Raw genomic sequence first — 20,670 nt, forward strand, 5'->3', positions numbered from 1 at the left:
TACCTATCCCGGTCCCAACAAAGTGACAGTGACTGAGTGTGTGGGGACGCTTGCGGGGAGCTGGGAGATGCCAACATTGAGGCGTCTCTCCAAGAACCGGTCAGGAGAAAAGAGAGAGAGAGAGAGAAAAATATGCCAGTCTAAAAAAAAAGATGAACTGACATCCATAGGGTATGGCAAAAGACCTCGTGAGATTTGAGTGTTGAACCTCCCCACGGAGATATTAAGAAGAGATCCAGTCAGCGGGAGCTGTCCGCGGTGCTGAAATCTACAGTGTGTAGAGAACTTGCCCTCTCAAGTACTTTGGGACTGAGATGTTTCGGCCCCTTCTCTGTTTAAAAAAAAGGAATTAAAAATAAGCTGATTGATGTCGAGTACTGAGTGTTAGTCGTGACTGCCCCGGGGATGCGTCATGCACACAGAGATGGAGGTTCCCACTGAAATCGTGACTGTGAAATGGAGTAGCGAGTGGAGGGGGAGGGGTTGCTGTGCTCTGTGTGTGTGTGTGTGTGTGTGTGTGTGTCTGTGTGCCTGTGTGTGTGTGTGTGTGCCTGTGCGTCTCTGTGTGTGTATGTGTGTGTATATGTGTGTGCGTGTGTGCGTGTGTGTGTGTGTGTGTGTGTGCCTGTGTGTGTGCGTGTGTCTGTGCCTGTGTGTGTATGTGTCTGTGTGTGTATGTGTCTGTAGAGCGGCTCACTGCTTGCAATTAGTCTGTCAGGCACGGGGCTGTTGGCTCTGTGTATCTGTCGGTACTCTGCCTGTTAACGGTGAAATCCCACTCACTCCCAGCCAAAAGAAAAGCCGACCTCCAGCGGATAGCAACAACAAGGTACTGGTTTTATTTTTAGCCCTGTCATCTGGTTTATTTATTTTCTCTCTCTCTCTCTCTCTCTCCCAATGCCAATGCTCTCGAGCGCGAGTTAGTCCAGATTGTCATATCTGAGGCAACAGGCTCGGAGAAAGTTAAGGACTAGGATGATGTTGATAGTTGCCCACTTCGGCAAGATTAAGCACCGACTTATTTACTAATACCGCCGAGAGTGAGACAGAGTCCGCGGACGGGGAGTAGGCGCCGCCAGCGAAGCCAACGCATTCTAACCGGTAAATACCGACGACACTGCCGCGGTTTCTCAGACTAGCGCCGGCCAAACAGAGCACTGGCTGGACAGGAGTTTATATTCTCTCCAAATACCGCACCCTCCCCACCCCAACAACCTCACTCGGTCTCCCACCCTCCCTCCGCGTAAACTGTCTTTTTGATCTTGTTTTGGTTTCCGATTTTGGCCAGCTTTTGGCCAGATTTTGGGGGGGGGTGGGGGTGGGGGGGGGGGGGTGGGGGTGGGTAGGGGGGAACTGTCGGCGCTTGCGAAATCCTCTGCATATTCTCCGCTTGTTCAGGAGCCTGTATTGAACTGATTCAGGGATTGTCAGTTTTTTAATAATAAAAAAAAAGGGACCGACTAATCTTTGGGTTAAGTTGAGCTTCAGCAGCGCTCAGGGAAAGGGAGACTTGCAAGAATTTTTGAAAATTTTGCATTTCTAATCTTTTATTTGTGTAGTACAGACTTCGGAGTGAAGGGCTGGAAGACCATTACATTTCCAAAAGCCTTCAAAATAGCCCCATGTTTTTATGTCAATATCACACTCTGCTGTGTTACAGACACCAATCGCACATTACGTTTGTTTACTTGTTTTTTTCTTGGGAGGGAGGGGGCGTGATTCTGAGCAGTACTCTTTCGGAACAACCTTTTTTTCCTTTATACTCCCTAAAGCTGCACTCACCGCTCTGTGCAAAGCAGTCGGGCGGAGATTGACATCCCTGCCCGTCAGTTTGACCCCCCACTGGAGCGCGAGAGTGGAGGTGAGGGTCGAGGAGTGAGCGGCGGAGGGTTTGGGGGCGGTAGCGAGTTGAGAGAGGGTAGAATAGTCTCCAACTGTTAGAAGTAAATCAGTTAGTCGTCACCGTTACCATGAACGCAGATGGGAACTTAATGCAACTACAGTCCGTTTTAGCGCAAGAACCGTTGTCTTCAACCTGTGGTGCAGCCACGTTTAGACACTTGCAATCTTCAGTGCTGACACGTATCTCACAGAGATGTGGGGAAAAGCCCTCGTGTCGAAAATGAGTACACCACCTCTGTGTCCAGTGCTGCGGGTGGGGTTCTAAGTGCGGTGGGTGCCAGCCTCAGGTGAGATGCTCTCTGCGGTTCAATGGGTCCCTGAGACCAAATCAATTCTCGGTGAGGGTGGGAGGGGGGCTGCAGTTGAGGGGTTGGGGGGAGGCAGTGGATCATCGGCGTGAGGGGTAGTTGGGTGAAGAGACTCAAAGCAAGGAATAGAAACCACTCAGTCTGCATTTGGATGGTGATATTTGTCAGGAGTGCATTGATTTACTTGGAAGAGAAGCTTCGCCCAAACACACGTGTGTTTATCCATCAGTTTCTGTAGCAATCTTGAATGTGTCCATGCCTCCGTTCTTAAGTACTCTGTTCCCAATGGCGAGACATTGGTCTTCCCATAGCAACAAGGCCAGGCTAGGCTGGCGGCCAACTCAATGGGAGCGCATTCGGAATTCCAGAACTTGTGTTTGGGGAGCAGGTTCGGTGGGAATTAGACAGGCATATTTTGCTTTGATTCCAGAATTTCCCCAATGTCCTGCTCCTGAATTTTCAGCTCCCCTTGGGGAAAGGTAGCTACCCAAATGCAGGAATCCTCCCCCACTGTCCTCGGCTCCCATATTTCCATGCGATTGCTGTTTGCGGAGGAGCCGGTTAAAGGGGACATCCTACCACCCCCACACGAAGGAAAGAATTATAGTCACAAGTAAATATCGGGTGGCTGTAGGCGGACTGAAGGTAAACATCACATATCGACTTTTGTGTTATTCTGCAGTCAGTTGGGTGGTGGAGGGGAGTGGGGGGTGGGTGGGAGTGGATGGGGAAATAGATGAGTAAAGAATCCTTTCAGGGAAAAAATGCTGGAGAATGTCCACAGCTCAGCCAACGGAATTCTCAATTAGTTTGTAAACATTATCCATCTCGCAAATGTCGAAGTGCAGGACAATTCACAATTATTTTCATATAATCAGCCTGATCAGAGGCGTTATGACACACCTCTGGAGCAGGTAGGGACTTGGAACCTGGGCCTCCTCTCTCCGCGGTTGGGACATTACCACTGCGCCACAAGGTTCTGTTCACAGGGCTACCAATTCAATTGTCAAAACCAGCACCCAAAGGGTCAGCAACTGGGAGGCACGATTGCTCTTTCTGTGGGATTTCAACCAGAGGGAGGCATCTGAAATACTCAGAGGGGAGTGACGGCTGAATGGGGCTTGTATGAAGTTGAGGTTAATGACGTAACTTGGGCAGGTTGTTGTGCAGAAACTTGAAGCACAGAGGATCACACAAAATAAAACTCAACTCAGCCAGCTCGCAACTGTCTAATTGGCTCAATCCCCTTCCTCCAGCCCATTCTACACTCTTTCTCCGCAAGTTATTCCTTGTCAAGTCTTCCCTCGATTCCCTCTTCAAAGTCAGATTTGAACCCACTTTCACCACCCTTCCAGCCAATCAATCACAACACGCTTTGCAGTGAGAAGGAAAAGAATGTTTTTTTTTTAGCACGTTTCGGTAATTATCTCAAATCTGTCTCCTCTTATTATCGTCACTTCAGCAGTAGGAGCAATTTGTCCCTATTTCCAAAGTCCATTACTTATTTAGCACCTCTGTTAAATCCCACCATAATCTCCCTGCTGTCAGGAATAAAAATAAACCCAATTTCTTCAATACCTGAGTGAACCCCCTCCCCCCCTCTTTTTGTTCTCTCTGGAAAACTTGAACGTCCTCCTCCCTATCCCATTAAGTATGAGTGATCAGAATTGGACCCAATATTCCATTCAAGTGGCTGTCCCTCAAAGAGAAAGCAGAAGGGATTGAGGAGAGGAATATCATCGTTTGAAAGAAGTGAGAGTGAGAGACTTGGCTGGGGAGGTAGGGCAAACCGTTCCCATTAAAGGGGGTGGGTGGGTGAAAAAGCCTCAGGGGTAAAAATGGACTTGGTTTGGATTTGGGAACAGTGTGGGAGTGGGGTGAAAAGAAGGTTATGAGATGCTGGAGCGCGGAAGGGGTGGGAGCATTGGAAGATTGGCAAGGATGGTGCAAAACAGAGAAATAAACAGGAAAATCACTTTCTAGATTAGGAGGCGTTGAAAGTCTAAAGTCACGTTAAGGACGACAGAAGACTAGACTTTGGGAAGAATGACTATGCAAGTTACCACTATAAAGGACCAGCACACAGAGGTGTGAGCAGGTGACATCAGCGCAAAAGAAGAATTGATGGTCGGTATTTGGAACAGGGAACTGACAGGGGTTCAGAAAGGAGGGAGAGATTTTGTTTAAGGAGGTGAAGGCTGAGGAAAACTTTAAAGAGACACTTTGGCAGAAGTTGGGGGATGTGGCTGGTTGAGATGTGAGAGGCTGGGAAGCGGCGTGAGGGTTTGCAAAGGGTGCCTGTCTCTGAAGGCTGAGGTTTGCAAAGAGTGAATGTGGGAGGCCGAGCTTCGCACAGGGGCGCAGGCGATAGGCTGACAAACCAACGTGCTCTGACGCCGGGGATGCGTCTGCCCATGCGCACGCTTTGCTATTTATTCACTGGCTCAGGTTGGAGGTTAGAGTCTTTTTTTACGTAGATTCGACCAGACTGCGAGAGTGAGCGGAGCAGCGAGAGGGAGGGAGAGAAAGAGAAGGGGGTGGGGGGAAGGAGAACTCTGAGGCGAAATGTAGCTCTCTGCAGGGCAGGGCTAGCTGAACAGATGCGCTTCCTCCATCTGAATCAGGGGATGGGTGGAGATCTGGCGAGGAACAGGGTCCCAAGTATTTCCCCCCCCCCCCCCCCCCAACCTCCATGTCCAACCCCTCCCTTGGTGAAGAGCGGGGAGATCGAGGGAGGTCCTGAGTGGTTGGAAAAAAAAGAAGGCTCCTTCAGAGCTAATACCGGAGGAGGCTCAGAGGATGGAACCATGGAGAAGGTGCAAACCACCAGACCACCGAAGGAAGAGACAGACCAACCCGTCCCCCTCGAATCTTTTTGCGGTCTGGGCTTTCTGTTTCTGCCCAAATCTGGTCAGAAAGCCCTTACCACAAAAAGCGTTTGAGGGTGGGCACTGACATCGCTGGAGACTATCCCCTCTTCCTCCTCCACCACTACCTCCTCTCCCCCTCTTCCCCTCTCCCGGCTCCGGGCTCTCACCCGCTCCCCTGTCATCTCATGAATGAATTCAAATAGAATACCTCCAAAATCATTCAGTTTAGACATGGATTGGGGTGAGGAGGGGTTTTGATGAATTGCGGGGGGAGGGGGAAATATATGTGACTTGGTCTCTAATAACCTGTGAAGCCCTCCCCCCCCCTCCTCCAAAAACAACACCTTGTTTAAAACAAAATAGCTCCCTCCCTGATAAGATCATACGCTGACTTCTATTTAGACTCCACGCAGATTGAGTTGATCTTAGCAGGGACTAAACTGTGGACAGGAGAGGATGTGCTAAAGGCAATTGAAGAGAAATAAACAGCTGGAGAACCATGGCATCTCACCAACAACCTCCCCTCTCCTCAAACAAAAATCCTACATTCGCCTGTCTAATTGCTGTTTAGCAAGCAACTTATTATTTTTTTAATTTAGGAAATGTTGAAATTGACTGCACCCTCTTCTCCCCTACAGTTTAACCTCCCTCCCACCACTCCCTATCATCCTCCTTACGCCCCTTCAAGTTGTCAGGAACAGCATACAACATAAGGCAGCTGTCGGTCAGCGCGTCTGCCTATCTATTTAACACTCACTAAACTGGACAGCAGCAAAATAGACTGCAAAATAACTCAATGAGCAGTCAGGCGGGTGTGAAGATTTATTTATTGTGTGATCACAATTGGGACGACGATTCACTTGATTGTAATCAAGTATCCAAAGACGCTAGCTAGCCCCCATCTGAAAGCAGTTTGAATATTTGTCAGAAAACCACATTTTTGCTCAGAAACATATGTAATCTCTCTCTCTCTCCTTCTGCAGACACACGCACAGAACCAGACATACACACAGACACACACACACACACACACTTTCTCCCTCTGACACACACTTAAACACAGGGACCCACAGTATCTCTTACACATGAAGCGCAAACAGGCGCATAGACACACAGGCAGACATACACTTTCGCGTACACATTGACAGAGACACTCTCGTACACATAAAGACATTTTCTCTCACGCACACAAAAGCAAACACACACAAAGACAAACTCTCTGTCACATAAACACACACAACAACATAGACACATACACAGTAACACAGATACACGCACAGTAACACAGATACACACAGTAACACAGGCACACACAAGCACTCTTGTACGCGCTGTTCCAATTGCGAGATGTAGATACCCAAACTGAGCTCCACAAAATTAATCCTTTACTCGTTTCATCGCAGAATGTTTTCATCAGAGCAAGACATTAAAATAAAACACAAAACCTGACATTTAAACCATTATACATTTCTCAAAGGCCTGCACGCACTCATTGGACAGATAACTACTGAATAACCAGGCTTGCCTCGTCTGCGTCAAAGCGGAGAGCAAAACTTAAATGAAGCAACCTTCTTAGTGAATCCACTACACATTCGCTTATGGTTGCAGTGTCTTCTAAGATTTATATTTCTTTTTTTAAATTAAAATATACTTTATATCTATTTTGCAATGGAGAACGATTTGGAATCCTTCATGGCTCCAATGTAGCCTTAATTGCTCCGTTTTCAGAGCATATGAAGTTTGTAAAATGTGTAATTTTCTTTCTCCAAGCTGTTTCAAATCAAATCTACGCAGCTTAGGTACACGTGTACTGTTTATTGCAGCAAACCTAACACAGATATTCAGTCCATGGATCCTGTTTTTCAAATTAGTCCAAGTTTAGTTGGAACGCATTCCAACCTCATAACGGAATGTGTGCGCAGTGTATAGCCTACATCAAACAGTCTAACTTGCTCCTGCGTCACACTGTTAACTTAAAAACTGATCTTTAAAAACCACCTTTAAGCAGAAGACACATAAATGAATCCCATTGATTTGTTTAAAAGGCCAAACATGCACAAGACTTTTTTTAAAAACTGAATCCTTCAGTTTGTTAGTATTTGCTTTATTTCGAGAATAATTAAAAAGATTCTCAGTCAGAATCCTAACCTACTCTCGCTCGCTCTGTAAGCATTTTCCCATCTCTACATCACGTCAAGTCTCTCCATACCCACCCCTGCCTGTGTCCATGTACCTTTCCTCTGACTGTCGCTAACTGTCTCCCAGCAGTTCAGCCTACGTTCTGTCGTTATTTCGCCCTGGCCTTTCCAGTTCTCACTTGAGGGCTGTGTCAGTGTCTGTACTTCTGTTGCTCCTTATCTGTGCCCCTCTGTCTCCCTCCCTTGTTTTGCATTCTCAACTTACAAGAGAAGATTGATGTCTGTATAGGAAGGGAATAAAATGGCGCGGGAATGGTTTCCCCACTGACCATCGAAGAAGGGGGTGGTGGTGGGTGGGTGGTGTTGTACTGATTTCAGGAACAGAGGCGGTTTTTTTTCTGCGAGCTGTTGTTTTTGTTGAACAAGTATTAGTGATTGCACCAGCCCATTGTGTGTGGGGGGATTTGTGTGTCACTGACATGTTGGTGATGTGAGGTCTGTATTAACGTGTGTGCTACAAGTGTGTGTCCTTCACTCGCCGTAGGGCTCGGTGCTGTGCTGTGAGTTGTTTTGGGATCTCCAGTTTATCTGGTGTTCCACTCTTACCAGCTTCTGCCAAGGTCTCTGCGTTTGTGTATGTCATTGGGCACTATTGCCGTGGGCGGGTTACTCTGCACCGTGCACTAGTGTTTTAGTGTGTTCTGGTGCATCACCGTGTACAAGTGTGAACTTTACAATGTACTGGGCTTTATCTACTCTTGTCTGCTTTTTTTTTACTGTGTGCTGATGAGTGTTTTCGTGCTGGTTTTGGCTTTGCAATGTTGCTGCTTGGGATGTGGACATGAGTGTTTGTGTTTTCAATGCTCTTGATGCGTGTTAGTCCAGCTGTTTCATTTAACCCAAGTATTCTGGCCGGACACTACGCGTGTGTTGGTGAACTGAGAGTTGTCAGTGTGTTTATGTGTGAGCGAAGGGACCTCAGATTAGTGTTTGGATAGTTTTGCGTTCTTGACGTGTGTGTGCATGTTTGTGTGTGTGTGCTAATGTGTTTACTTTGTTTTAGAATCATTGCGAATAAGTGCATCTGTATGGCGTGTGTGACTACGTTGGTGTAACTGACTGTGGCCTTGCACTCGATTGTATTAGTGGGTCAATGACCAGGTGATCTGGGCCAGGAGTGGATTTGGTGATACCAAAGAGTACGTGCTGTGTTCGTGCAAGATCCTATAGTCATCTGAACAAGTCCTTATGTTCACTTGGGCAGCAAATTTGACTCTCTGTCTCTCAATCTATCGAATTCCCAAAAAGTTATTTCTCCAACAACATTGTAATGCCCCTTTGATCTCTCAACATCGCTCGATACCATCGCTTTGTAGACGCGACAACGATAGGGACGTAAGTGTTGGCACATTTTGAGAGGTAACTGGAAAAGGTGGGGACAAATAAAGAGGAGGTAAAACTCCTTTATAATTGACACCAGGTATTATTTTAGCAACACGTATCCAGCAACATTGCTGGCTCCAACTGTTAATTCTAGACATTTGCCCTTTACACGCCTGACTCCCAGTGACCAGGTAAAATGACACATACCCAGATAACACTAATAATTCGATGCAACAGATTCGCATCCCATTCTTAAAATTTAAGACTGCAGCCAAAGGCTTTCTAAATTCAAATTGAAGTCGGGTTCTGGACAAATTTGCGTAAAACCAGTTCAGCAATCTGGCATCAAGTTACTGGAAGCTGAAGTTCACTGGGGGGTTTCGATAAGACGTGCAATATCACTGGTCAGTTGTAGGGAATATGTTAACAAACGAAACAGCAGGAAAGGGATGGGAACGAGATGGTTAGAGCGATGGAAGAAATGGGGGCGAGAAGGAGGGGACTGGAGGCGAGGCAGTTAAGAAAGTGTTGGAGGGGAGCAGTGTTTGAAGGGGAGAGGGAGCAGGGAAATAATTACATTCTGATTCTTGCGTAAGGTTTGTTCCTTTCAAATTCCCACCCGGACAGAGCTGTTGCGAGGACTTGCTCTCACTGGGAGCCAGCAACGAAATTCGTTGAGTAACGTCGGTCTGGCGTTGGAAAGCTATAGTCACCGCTTCTGTCTGTTATGAGGATGAGACTCCCCAGGCAGGAACTACGCTGGCTATAAGCACGGTCAGGAAACTTGACTGACACTCCACCCTCCTTGTCTTCCGGAAAACATAGGGACAGCGAAGGTGAACGGGAGGGAGAGGGGGCAGGTTTCATCCCTGAAGGTTTCATCCTCGACCCCCTTGGACAAAATTCAGGGAATTCAGCTGACGCCACCGCTCCAGTCTCCTGGCGAATCACGCCGCAAGATTGGGTACCTGGGGTGAACTCAGAAACTTTACAAGTTTGACACGAGTACTCTTCACTTCCATTGAGTGCGCTCAGATCTGTAATTAATCTTTAATTTTTCTTAATTATCAACAGTCCTCCCGGGAAAGGAAGTATTTTAAAGAAGGGCGCGTTCTTTTCTCTAAAATCAAAATCACAGGAATTGTTATGGCGCCGTTCGGACCTCTCGTTCAAGTGTAGCATTACCTTGTGTCAATCTCCTGCTTTACCCCATAGCCAGGTACACGATTTCTATCCAAATAATTTCACAGTGCCCTTTTGAATGCCTCAATTGAAATCGCCAGGACCTTCTGGCTTGAGAAAGTTCTTTCTCCTTCACATCACCCCCTGCTTCCTGTGCACATCACTTTAAATCAACGTTCCGTGTTTCTTGTTTCCTTTAGGATCAGGAACACTTTATGCCTCCCTTATCCATTCAGCCCCTTTCCCCCAAATTATTTTGTTGTTGTTGGTGGTGTTTCGCTTCTCCTTTGAAAACTGATCTCTTCCTCAACTTGATGTGTCACAGTTGGCTGGAAAAGTTTCCAAGCTTCGAATGCAGAGGGCATTTTCTGAAAGGATGGTTTGAACCACCAGAGGAAGTGATGGTTGTGGTGATAGTTGCAATCTGTAAAGATATTTGAATAAGTACATGGATTAGAGGGATATGGGCCAAGTGCAGGCAGGTGGGGCTGGTTTAGTTTGTGAACATGGTCAGCATGGACTGGTTGGACTGAAGGGTCTGCTTCCACGCTGTATGTCTCTATAATTCTATATATATTGCTTCCCCTTGCAGTGCTTCCGAAACAGAATGTCCTGGGATTTCCAGCATGGAAACTGATGCCACTTGCTCCTCATTTCCCAACCTATATTTCATCTCATGCTACCAGTATCTATTATTTTTCCTCTTTTTTGTTAGTCTCCACGTTTTTTTAAAAGACCTTTTCACTGGGTGTGGGGATAACTGGAAGGGCCAGTATTTGGTGAACATTCCTAATTACATTGGTGAAGATGGTGGCGAGCTGTCTTCTTGAACTGCTGCAGTCCATTTGGTGTAGGACCACCCAAAGCGTTGTTGAGAGGGAGTTCCAGGATTTCAACACCAATGAGAATCAGTTTGACCATTCCCTGCGGAAGTGAGAGCAACTTTCTGATCATTCGCTCGGAAAAGTTGTTTCCCCTGAATTCCTGACGGGATTTGTTGGGTTCTGCCTTCTACTTACAGTCTTTAGTTTTGAGCATTGATGGGATGCGTAGCACTGGACCACAGCAATGAGTCATCCATTTTATGCAATTCTGCAGCACACAGGAAGTCCATTTGATCCATTGTCTCTGTGCAAGCCCTTTGAAAGAGCAATTCCATTAGTCCCATCATGCAGACTTGTTCACACAGCACAATAATTGTTTTTTTTTCCCCCAATCAACTATTTGTCCACTTGCCTTCTGAAGGTTATTGTGGCTGAGATTTTAACTCAATAAAAACTGAGCCCCTGTGAATTTGCTTCCACAATCCATTCTAGCAGTGGACTCTGTTTCTGGAACACACTAACTTATGTTCTGAATTTTAACTTTGTGATCTGTGTAACTATCTTACAAGAATCACAGTGTAGAAGCAGGCCATTCAGCCCATCATGTCCATACCGGACTCCCAAACAACAAGCTTGGATGGCAATGCAGAGTGATACCAACACCACAAGTTAAATTCCTGCACCAGCTAAAGTTACCATGAAGGTACCTTCTCAACCTAAGATTAAACCAGCACCAGTCGTCTGTCTCTCTCAAATGAGAGAACAGCCTGTGGTCTGGTAAGACAATGGTGATTTTACTTTTTACTTCATTTCCCATAAGTCTGTATATTCTTTCTTTTTAAAGAAGGAATATTTTTGATTCAAGTCCCTCTTGAAAACCTTGATTAATCCGACCTCCATTGTACACTCAGGCAATACATTCCAGATCCTAATCACTCGTCATGTGCAAACATTCCTTCTCCTGTCTCCTTTATTTCTTTTGCCAATTACCTACAATCAATGTCCTCTCATTCTTGATCTTCCCACCAGTTTTCTTGATCTACTCTGTCCAGAATCCTGATGATTTTGAAGAGATTTATTGAATTTTGTCTCAACTTGCTCTTCTCCAAGAAAAAACAGACTTAATTGCTCCAATCTCCCTCTGTGCCAATGTCATTTTCGATGGTTATGTTCTTTAATTTTATGAACATAAAAAAAATAAGCTGGGAGCTGAAGTAGACAATTGGAATCACAGAATCCCTACAGCGTGGAAGCAGGCCATTCAGCCCATCTGGTCCACAGTGACCGTCCAAAGTGCATCCATCTAGACTAACCCTCTACCATAACCCTGTAGCCCTGCATTTCCCATGACCAGTCCACCTAACTTGCACATCTTTGGACTGCGGGAGGAAACTGGAGCACCTGATGACAAATGTGTACACTACAGACAGACACTCACCCAAGGGTGGAATCAACCCTGAGTCCCTAGCACTGTGAGGCAGCAGTGTTAACCACTGTCTCACCATGCAGCTCTCATGACCTCACATCTACTTTTTAGACCTACCCCACACCCCCAACCTACACCCCCTGAAGAGACTCTCTATAGTTGGATTACGATTTTTGTTTTGCTAAATCAATTTTCTATCTATACATCTGTTCAGAGAATGAGCTCAATGGTACAAGAGCAGGATATCCTGACTGAATTCCCTCTAACATTCCCCATTCAAATTGGGATTCTGAGAAGCACTCAGGAAAAGGAGCCCTGACTGATATCTTCCTCATCCTTTCAAGCAACTATCCCTTTCAAAGCTCAGACCACCAAGGCTGATTACAACATCCTCAATTACTCAAGCGTCTGGATCAGGATTAAACCTTGCTCCCTTGAATCCTTTATATCACACTAAATAGTGACTGTCTCCACTGGGCCACAGAGTGTTAACTCCCGAACCACTTTGTCCCCAATCTACCAATAGCCTGAAGGCCATTACCAAAATTGGAATGGGAAGTGGACGAATGATGGATTCGCTAAATGCCACAGCTCCATCTAATCTGCTTCCTGCCATCCTGAAGCTGGCGTGATAAACCAAATATTTATCATTGAGTTTACAACAGAATCACATAAATATTTCCATCTAAAAGAAAACCACTTAGACCAACAAATTAACACCAGCTCTCCAAATGTACATCTCATTTCATCCAATTCTCCCCATAAACCAGCTCATTTTTCATTCCTAACTAGTAGTCTGATGATCTTTAGAAAGTTGAACCCACCTCTGCAAGATGGTACATTCTAGACCCTAAGCTCTCGCTACATGCAAAACAATTCTTGTGCCACTATTGCTTCTTTTGCCATCTGTGCCCTCTTGTTCATGATCCTTTTACAAGTCAAAATTATTTTTTTCCCACCTCCTTAACTACTCTGTTCAAACCCTTTGGGATCTTGAACACCTCCGTTAGATCTATCACTCTGCTATACTCGAAGGAAAACAGTTCTAACATCTCAAATCTATTTTCATAAATGAAGTTCCACATCCCTGGAACTGTTCTTGTAAATGTCTTCTACAATGTCTCTAATGCCTTCCTTCACATCTTCACCTAGACCTGGTCCAAGAAAACCACCTTATCCCCCACCCCCAGCAGTGGAGAGATTAAGGAAGCTCAGGTCCAAAGTTGCCTGTATGTCCCAGTTCCACTCACCACGCATTATAGCACACATCATTCATATCCTGGCTCTCATGGAACTTTTTAAGAGCTACTTGGAAAATTTACAGACTGGAAAATGCAGGGTATACTGGGAAATGCCTACAGTGAATTTAACAATATTGAATTTAATGTTTCTTTGCTAAGGCAAGGGTGAAATGCTGTAATTTTTCATCATTTTTCCATTTAACTACTAAAGAGTGACACAGTGGCTCAGTGGTTAGCACTGCTGCCTCACAGCGCCAGGGCCCCTGCTTTGATTCCTGCCTCGGGTGACTGTCTGTGCGGTGTTTGCATGTTCTTCCCATGTCCGCGTGGGTTTCCTCCAGGTGCTCCAGTTTCCTCCCACAGTCAGAAGATGTGCAGATTAGGTGAATTGGCCGTGCTAAATTGCCCATAGTGTTGGGTGCATTAATCAGGGGAAGTATAGGGTAGAGGAATGGGTCTGGGTGGGATACTCTTCAGAGGGTCGGTGTGGACTTGTTGGGCCAAATAGTCAGTTTCCATACCGTAGGGAATCTAATCTAGTGGTAGAGATGTACATCATGGAAACGGACCCTTTGGTCCAACACGTCCATATCAACCAGACATCTTAAATTAATCTAGTCCCATTTACCAGCATTTGGCCCATATCTAAAATCTCCCTATTATAGCTTTCCATTTACAAACAATTTAAACAAATCTTGCAGAACTGATCGGGTTGGTGTAAAATTCCTAAGGAGTTGCAATAATTTATAATCCACATTATTTTTGATCTGGTGCTGCTCATGGAGCACCCTCTGCTTCTAAAAGTGCTTTTGCTCCTGCAGATGCCCACATACAGCAGGAGCACGCCATCGAAGTCACCATTGTTTAGGAGATAGTGAACAGAAGGCTTGAAATATATGCATGCGGTACAGCAAACTGTACAAGACAATGAGAAATGGAGTGATATTGGAGTCAAGGTGTAATAGCGAATGAAATGATTGAGAAATTACGTGCACTGGGACACTGATGTAGACAGAATGCACAGAAGACAATAATGAGAAAGGAGTGGATGTGTTCTGGGAATAGACATCCATAGAATAGATACATATTTGAGACAGGGACCCAATACCGGATCCTTACAAAGGTATTCATGGCCTGTTGGACCCAATAATGAAGGCAGCACCGTTTCCCATCAATTAAGAGTCAATAGCATTGCCATGGATCTTGAACCATATGTAGGCCAGAATTGGTAATAATGGCAGGTATCAGTCCCTAAAGGACATTAGTAAAATAAATGAGCATTTATGGCAGTTGACAATGGTTATGTAGTCATCAACTTTTATTCCACATTTATTTCTGTATAGAATTCAAATTTCTCCACCTTCCGCAGTGCAATTTGAACCCATGCCCCCAAAACGTGAAAATAAAAACAAAATACTGCACATGTTGGAAATCTGAAACAAACACAGAAAATGCTGGAGAAACTCAGCAGTTCTGGCAGCATCTGCAGAGAGAGAAACAGAATTAATGTTTTGAGTCTGGTATGACTCTTCTAGGTGATTGATTCGGAAGAGAAGTCAGACTAGTTCGGAAATGTTAACTCTTGTTTCCCCCAGCATTTTCTGTATTTGTTCTCCAGAACATTAGCCTGGAGCTGTGGATTAGTAGCGCAGTGAAATTACCTCTATGCCACTACTTCCCTCAGGATACACACTGGACAATAGTGAGTTGTGGAATAGGATCGTACTGTAGATAGGGGATCTCATGAGTTGGGGCTGGGCAAGTATATGTACAATACGCATTGGAGATGTTACACTTAATGGAAAAGTACAGTAGTTTGAGGATGTGCACTTCACAGAACAGCAATCTACATTTAAATAGCACCTATAACTTAGTTAAGAATCCTCAAGGTGCTTCACAAGAGATATTGGACTGGTGACTAAAAACTTGCTCAAAACTGTTGCTTTTAAAGAGCTTTTAAAAAGAGTGAGGAGACAGGAGGAGAGATTTAGAGATGTAATTCTAGAGCTTAGGGCCCTTGCAGTTAAAGGCATAGCCTCTAACACTAGTGTAGTTACAAGTAGGGACACACAAGAGACCAGAATTGGAATTTTGCAGCTAACTTAGAACCAGATAGAGACATTGAGAAGGAAAGGAGGTCGGACCAAGGGTGAAAGTAAAAATAAAGAGAAAGAAAGAAAATAAAACAAATTGATTTTTAAAATTTCCAATGTGGCAAACCAGAAAGAATAAGCCTCTATATTACAATATTAATTTTCAATATCAGAAAGGTTGACTGGCAGTAATTATCAATTACCACATCATCAAAAGGGCACATGGGCTGAAATGGTCAAGATTTAATTTTCATTTAGTTTAGTTTGCATGTAGTGTCCAAATTTGGAAGCTCATGCCACTTGATGTGATTTCAATGGCAACAGCAAGATGTCACATACGCAAACCTAACAGCCGACCACAGCAAGATGGATAACAAATTTTGCATTTCCATGCTTAACCATACATTTGTTGTTGTCTCAATTGCTGTAGCACGTATGCATTCATAACAACTGTTTCCATCAGCTGCCAATCTTTTTGATAAGCAGTTTAGCTTCAGCTAAATAAATTCTCCCTTGCTCAGGTAATCAGTTGAAACCTGGTATTAGTTAGAAATACAGGCACAGGAGTTGATCATTCAGCCCCTTGAATCTGTTATGGCACTCAATAAGAATGTGAGTGATCTGATTTTTAATTGTAATTTATTTGCCTTGGTTCTGTAACCCTTATGGAACAATAATCTACAAATCTCTGTCCTGAAATTTTAAGTTGGTCTGCAAACGCGTCAGTTTTTTGACATAGGAAGTTCCAAATTTTCACTCGACTTTGTGGGAAAAGATGCTTCCTGATATCACCCCAAACAGCCTGGATCTTTCTTTAAAGTTATTCCAATTTGTTCTGGATAATCCCATTGGTCAAAATAGTTTTTGTCTTTCTGCTTTATCAAAGCCACTTAGCTACCTTACAAAATTTAGTTGAAACACCTCAGAATCTTTTATATTCAAAGCAACGTGAGCCTAGTCTACTCAAACTATCATCATTTTAAAACTCTAATATCTCCAGCAGCTTGCTGATAGAATTATAATGCACCCCCTTCCAAAGCCAAAATACCCTTCTTTAATTGCAGAACCCAGAATATTTGTCAAATTGGGAACCAACCAGAGTGTTTATATTAACTGTAACATAACTTCTAAACCTTTATATGCCACAGTTCTCAATTACAGATAATTTGCCATTAGCTTTTTAAATTTTCTTTGAACCTCCTTAATGGTTTCTGATTCATCCATCAAATCTTAAATCTACCCCCTCATTCATAATTCTCAGATTCTTGTCACTTATAAAAAGATAAACTGGCTTGTCTTTCGTTGGTCTGAAGCGGATGATCCCATTTTGAATCCTAGCGGTCACCGTTTCAGATCTGAGCATCCCTAGCATTAATGGGTGAGGTAAGTGATAGCATTGCTACTATTCCAGGATAGAAACCAGACCTCATTGGATTTCATTAGCTGGAGCAAACCAGAGATTTAATTTTGGGGGCATTTTCCTGTTCATTCGAAGACCAGAGGGCCAAAGTTTAGCCTTCTTTTGCAATAGAAATGTTTTTGTTGGGTCTGATGGTATAGCGAAGAAAACCGAAGAGGTGACTCTCAGTTTGGGCGACAGGTGCTGGGAGCTAATTTACATGAGTATAGTGGGGTCTGAGACCCAATTTGCAGGGCACCTCAGTCATCGCTACACAGTGTCTACAGAATGTTGGCTATCCCCTTGACAATGGGCCAGGACCAGCTTCTAGATGTTGTTAGTCAAACTGTTCAGTAATGTCATGAGCTGGTGGGACTTAAGTCCAGGCCTCCCGGCTCAGGGCTTGGGGCAATAGCACTGTACCACAATAACCTGTCTCTATCTTATTAAATAGAGGATTGAATGTATTTACAACACTGAATATAAACACGTAAACACACACGCACATACTGTATTTAACTAAACTCAGCTAAATTAGCTGCTCGATCAACAAAACTCTAATAAGATTAAAATAAGCTTGAAAACAATTATTGAGCCAGACACAGAGCTGGTAAATATGTGGGAAATGGCAGAGAGAGAGAGAGAGAGAGAGAGAGAGAGAGAGAAAGAAAGAGAGAGAGAGATAGAGAGAGAGAGAAAGAGAGAGAGAGAGAGAGATCAAAGCCAGAAGGAAAGAAACCTAAAGGATCAGAGATGGAGGAGGCCACAGGAAGAAACAGGTTTGGAGCAAGAGATAATGTACAAGCTATTCCAACTGGATTGTATGGACCTGCATTGTATCTGTGGTCTCGTACATGTGCAAACATCACACATGTACACACACACTGGTGGAAGTAATGGAGAGATTGGAGGCTGCCTTGCCTGTCTCATACACCTCCATGTTGTGCAGTGCAATAATGATCTCATTACACCATCGTCTGTGAGAACTGACTTGAATTCAGATTCATTCGTACAGAACTGACTTGAAAACAATTTAAATCCACATATAAATTGAGGGGGCTTGTTGCAAACATTTCATTGATAAGTTTTAATTTTCGACGAATTGCTTTTCTCCTGGATTTATTGTGAAGGCATTGTATTATTCTGGCAGCTCAAAATGCCTGCAGAGATCATGCAAAAGTTGCCAAATGACCTCAGCTGAATTAAACCATCAAACCTGAGTAAAACATCACCGAGCCAAGCCTGGGAAGATTTAGGGATGCTAAGACAGCAGAACGTTTTTTTTGTTGTTATTCACTCATGGGATGTGGGTGTCATTGCCTGGGCCAGTAGTTCTTGCCCATCTCAAGTTGCTTTTTAAAACGTGGTGGTGAGCTACCTCTCTGAAATGCTGTAGTCCATTTGCTGTAGGTTGGCCCACAATGCCATTATGGAGGGAATTCCAGGATTTTGACTCAGCAACAAAGAAGGACTGATGGTATATTTCCAAATTGGTGTGTGGCTTACAGGAGAACCTGCAGATGGTAGTTTTTCATGAATTTGCTTCCCTTGTTCTTAAGGAACCCGTGATGAATTTCTATTGAGTACTTTGTACATGGTACAAACTCCTACTAAACCTTGGTGACAGAGGGAGTGGCTGTTTGTGCACGTGGTCTCAGTCAGATGGGTTGCTTTATCCTGAATGATGTCAAGGTTCTTGAGAGTTATTGAAGCTGCACCAGTCCAGGCAAGTGGGAAGTATTCCATTATACTCATGACTTGTGCCTTGTCAATGGTCAACAGGCTTTGGGAAGTCAGGAGGTGAGTTACTTGCTGAAGTATTCCAATAAGTATTCCATCTGGCTTTCTTTTGCAGCCCTTGTATTTATGTCGCTAGTCCAATTCAGTTCCTGGTTAATCGTAATGCTAGGGCATCAACAGTGGGCGACTAGTGATGGTTACATTATTCAATATCGGTTCCTGGTTAATCGTAATGCTAGGGTGTCGACAGTGGGTGATTAGTGATGGTTACATTATTCAATATCGGTTCCTGGTTAATCGTAATGCTAGGGCATCAACAGTGGCGACTAGTGATGGTTACATTATTCAATATTGGTCCCTGGTTAATCGTAATGCTAGGGCATCAACAGTGGGCGACTAGTGATGGTTACATTATTCAATATTGGTCCCTGGTTAATCGTAATGCTAGGGCATCAACAGTGGGCGACTAGTGATGGTTACATTATTCAATATTGGTCCCTGGTTAATCATAATGCTAGGGTGTCGACAGTGGGTGATTAGTGATGGTTACGCTATTGAATAACAGTTTCTGGTTAATCGTAATACTAGGGTGTTGACAGTGCGAGAGTAGTGGTGGTTACACTATTGAATATCAAGGTCGGTGATGAGATTCGCTCTTGTTGGATGCAGTCATTTCTGACATTTGTATGGCACAAATGTTCCTTGCCATTTGTTATTTTGCCTAAACCTGGATATTGTGCAGGCTTTTGTTACATTTGGACACGGACTGCCTCAAATAGTACTAAACCATGCATTTGCTGACCATACAGCTGGTACTCAGAACAGATCTGCGTAAGTCAAACTCACCTCATTTATAAAGGTTTTATTTCCCTGATTGCTGCAAGGCTGGAGTTTGTTACTTATTGCTCAGTCTTGAGAATGTGGTCGTGAGCCGTCTTCCTGAAGCCTTGCTGTCTGTGTGATGAAGGTGCTCACAGTAAGTAAGTTAGTGCCCGACTTGGGGCATCTTTTTACAGCCTCAGTATGGCATGGCTCATGGCTCTTGTCCACCCTATTGGTGACTGTTGTTTATGTGGTGCCCTGCTTGAACTGTGCTGCCAATCACAGTGGAATAGTTTCATAGTTTGGTTAGATGGGTGAGGACAGGGAGTATAATCTCAGCCAAGTGGCTTGTGAGCTCGTTCTAAACAAACTGAAATTTGCCACATTTCCCTTATTTTGTGGAATTTGTAAAAAAAAAAGAAAAGAAAGACTTGCATTAATGTAGTGCCTCTGAATCTCAGGAAGCTGCCAAGTGCCTTGGTGGCATCAAAATACTTTTGTCTTATGCTTCCTTTCTGATGTAGGGAGTATTGGAGCTAATTTGGGCTGAACAGACTGCCACAAACAAGGACAGCCAGACAGTCTGTTTTCTGATAAATATTAAACATGAAAGAATAGCAGACCGACACAGTTGATAATTATGCCTTTGGTTTCCACTTGATCTGCGTACTTCTGGTAATCCAAAGGCACCAAGGCCAAATTGAAGAGATGGCCCTTTGGATGGAATTTCACAATGAAATGAATGTTAGGCTGCATTACTACAGATTGCCCCAGTGGTTAAACAATACAGCTGCTTAAGATGATGCATAGCTTCAACACTCCAGTATTTCACAGCAAGGGTGAAAGAATCTTGTGGAGTCATGTCCCTGGAACGAACAAACATCCCAATAATCAGAGTTCAGGTGATGTTCCACCTGAACTTCCTTCTTCATCACACTCAATCAGCACATCCCTTTGTCCCTTTCTCCATTGGTGGCACAGTGGCTCAGTGGTTATCACTGCTGCCTCACAGCGCCAGGATCCGGGGTTGATTCCACCCTCGGGTGACTGTCTGTGTGGGGTTTGCACATTCTCCCCGTGTCTGCGTGGGTTTCCTCTGGGTGCTCCGGTTTCATCCCACTGTCCAAAGGTGTACAGGTTAGGGTGCATTGGCCATGCTAAATTGCTCATAGTGTCCAGGGGGATTAGCCATGGGAAATACTGGGATAGAATGAGGGGGCTGTAGGAGAGATGGGAAGCTCTTTGGAGGTTCAGTGTGGACTTGATGGGCTGAATAGCCTGCTGTAGGGATTCTATGAAGTACTACCTGGCTTCACGATAAATGTTTAATGTTATTCACCCA

The 20,670-nt window shown here is 44.3% G+C and overlaps 1 protein-coding gene across 2 annotated transcripts in view; it reads left to right on the forward strand.

Moving 5' to 3' along the window:
• The first annotated feature begins 886 nt into the window (after window positions 1–886).
• The window catches only part of LOC140489329 (uncharacterized), a 143,355-nt gene continuing 123,571 nt past the window's right edge, over window positions 887–20,670 (forward strand). The window contains exon 1 of one of the 2 annotated variants that reach the window (XM_072588763.1): window positions 887–1,101. The gene's annotated coding sequence lies outside the window, so the exon portion shown is untranslated. Of the gene's footprint in view, window positions 1,102–2,151; window positions 2,190–20,670 lie in introns of those variants that run through there. The other variant, XM_072588764.1, reaches the window with a different exon arrangement.

The sequence above is a fragment of the Chiloscyllium punctatum genome, chromosome 18 (assembly GCF_047496795.1).
Source record: "Chiloscyllium punctatum isolate Juve2018m chromosome 18, sChiPun1.3, whole genome shotgun sequence".
Classification (NCBI taxonomy): Eukaryota; Metazoa; Chordata; class Chondrichthyes; order Orectolobiformes; family Hemiscylliidae; genus Chiloscyllium; species Chiloscyllium punctatum.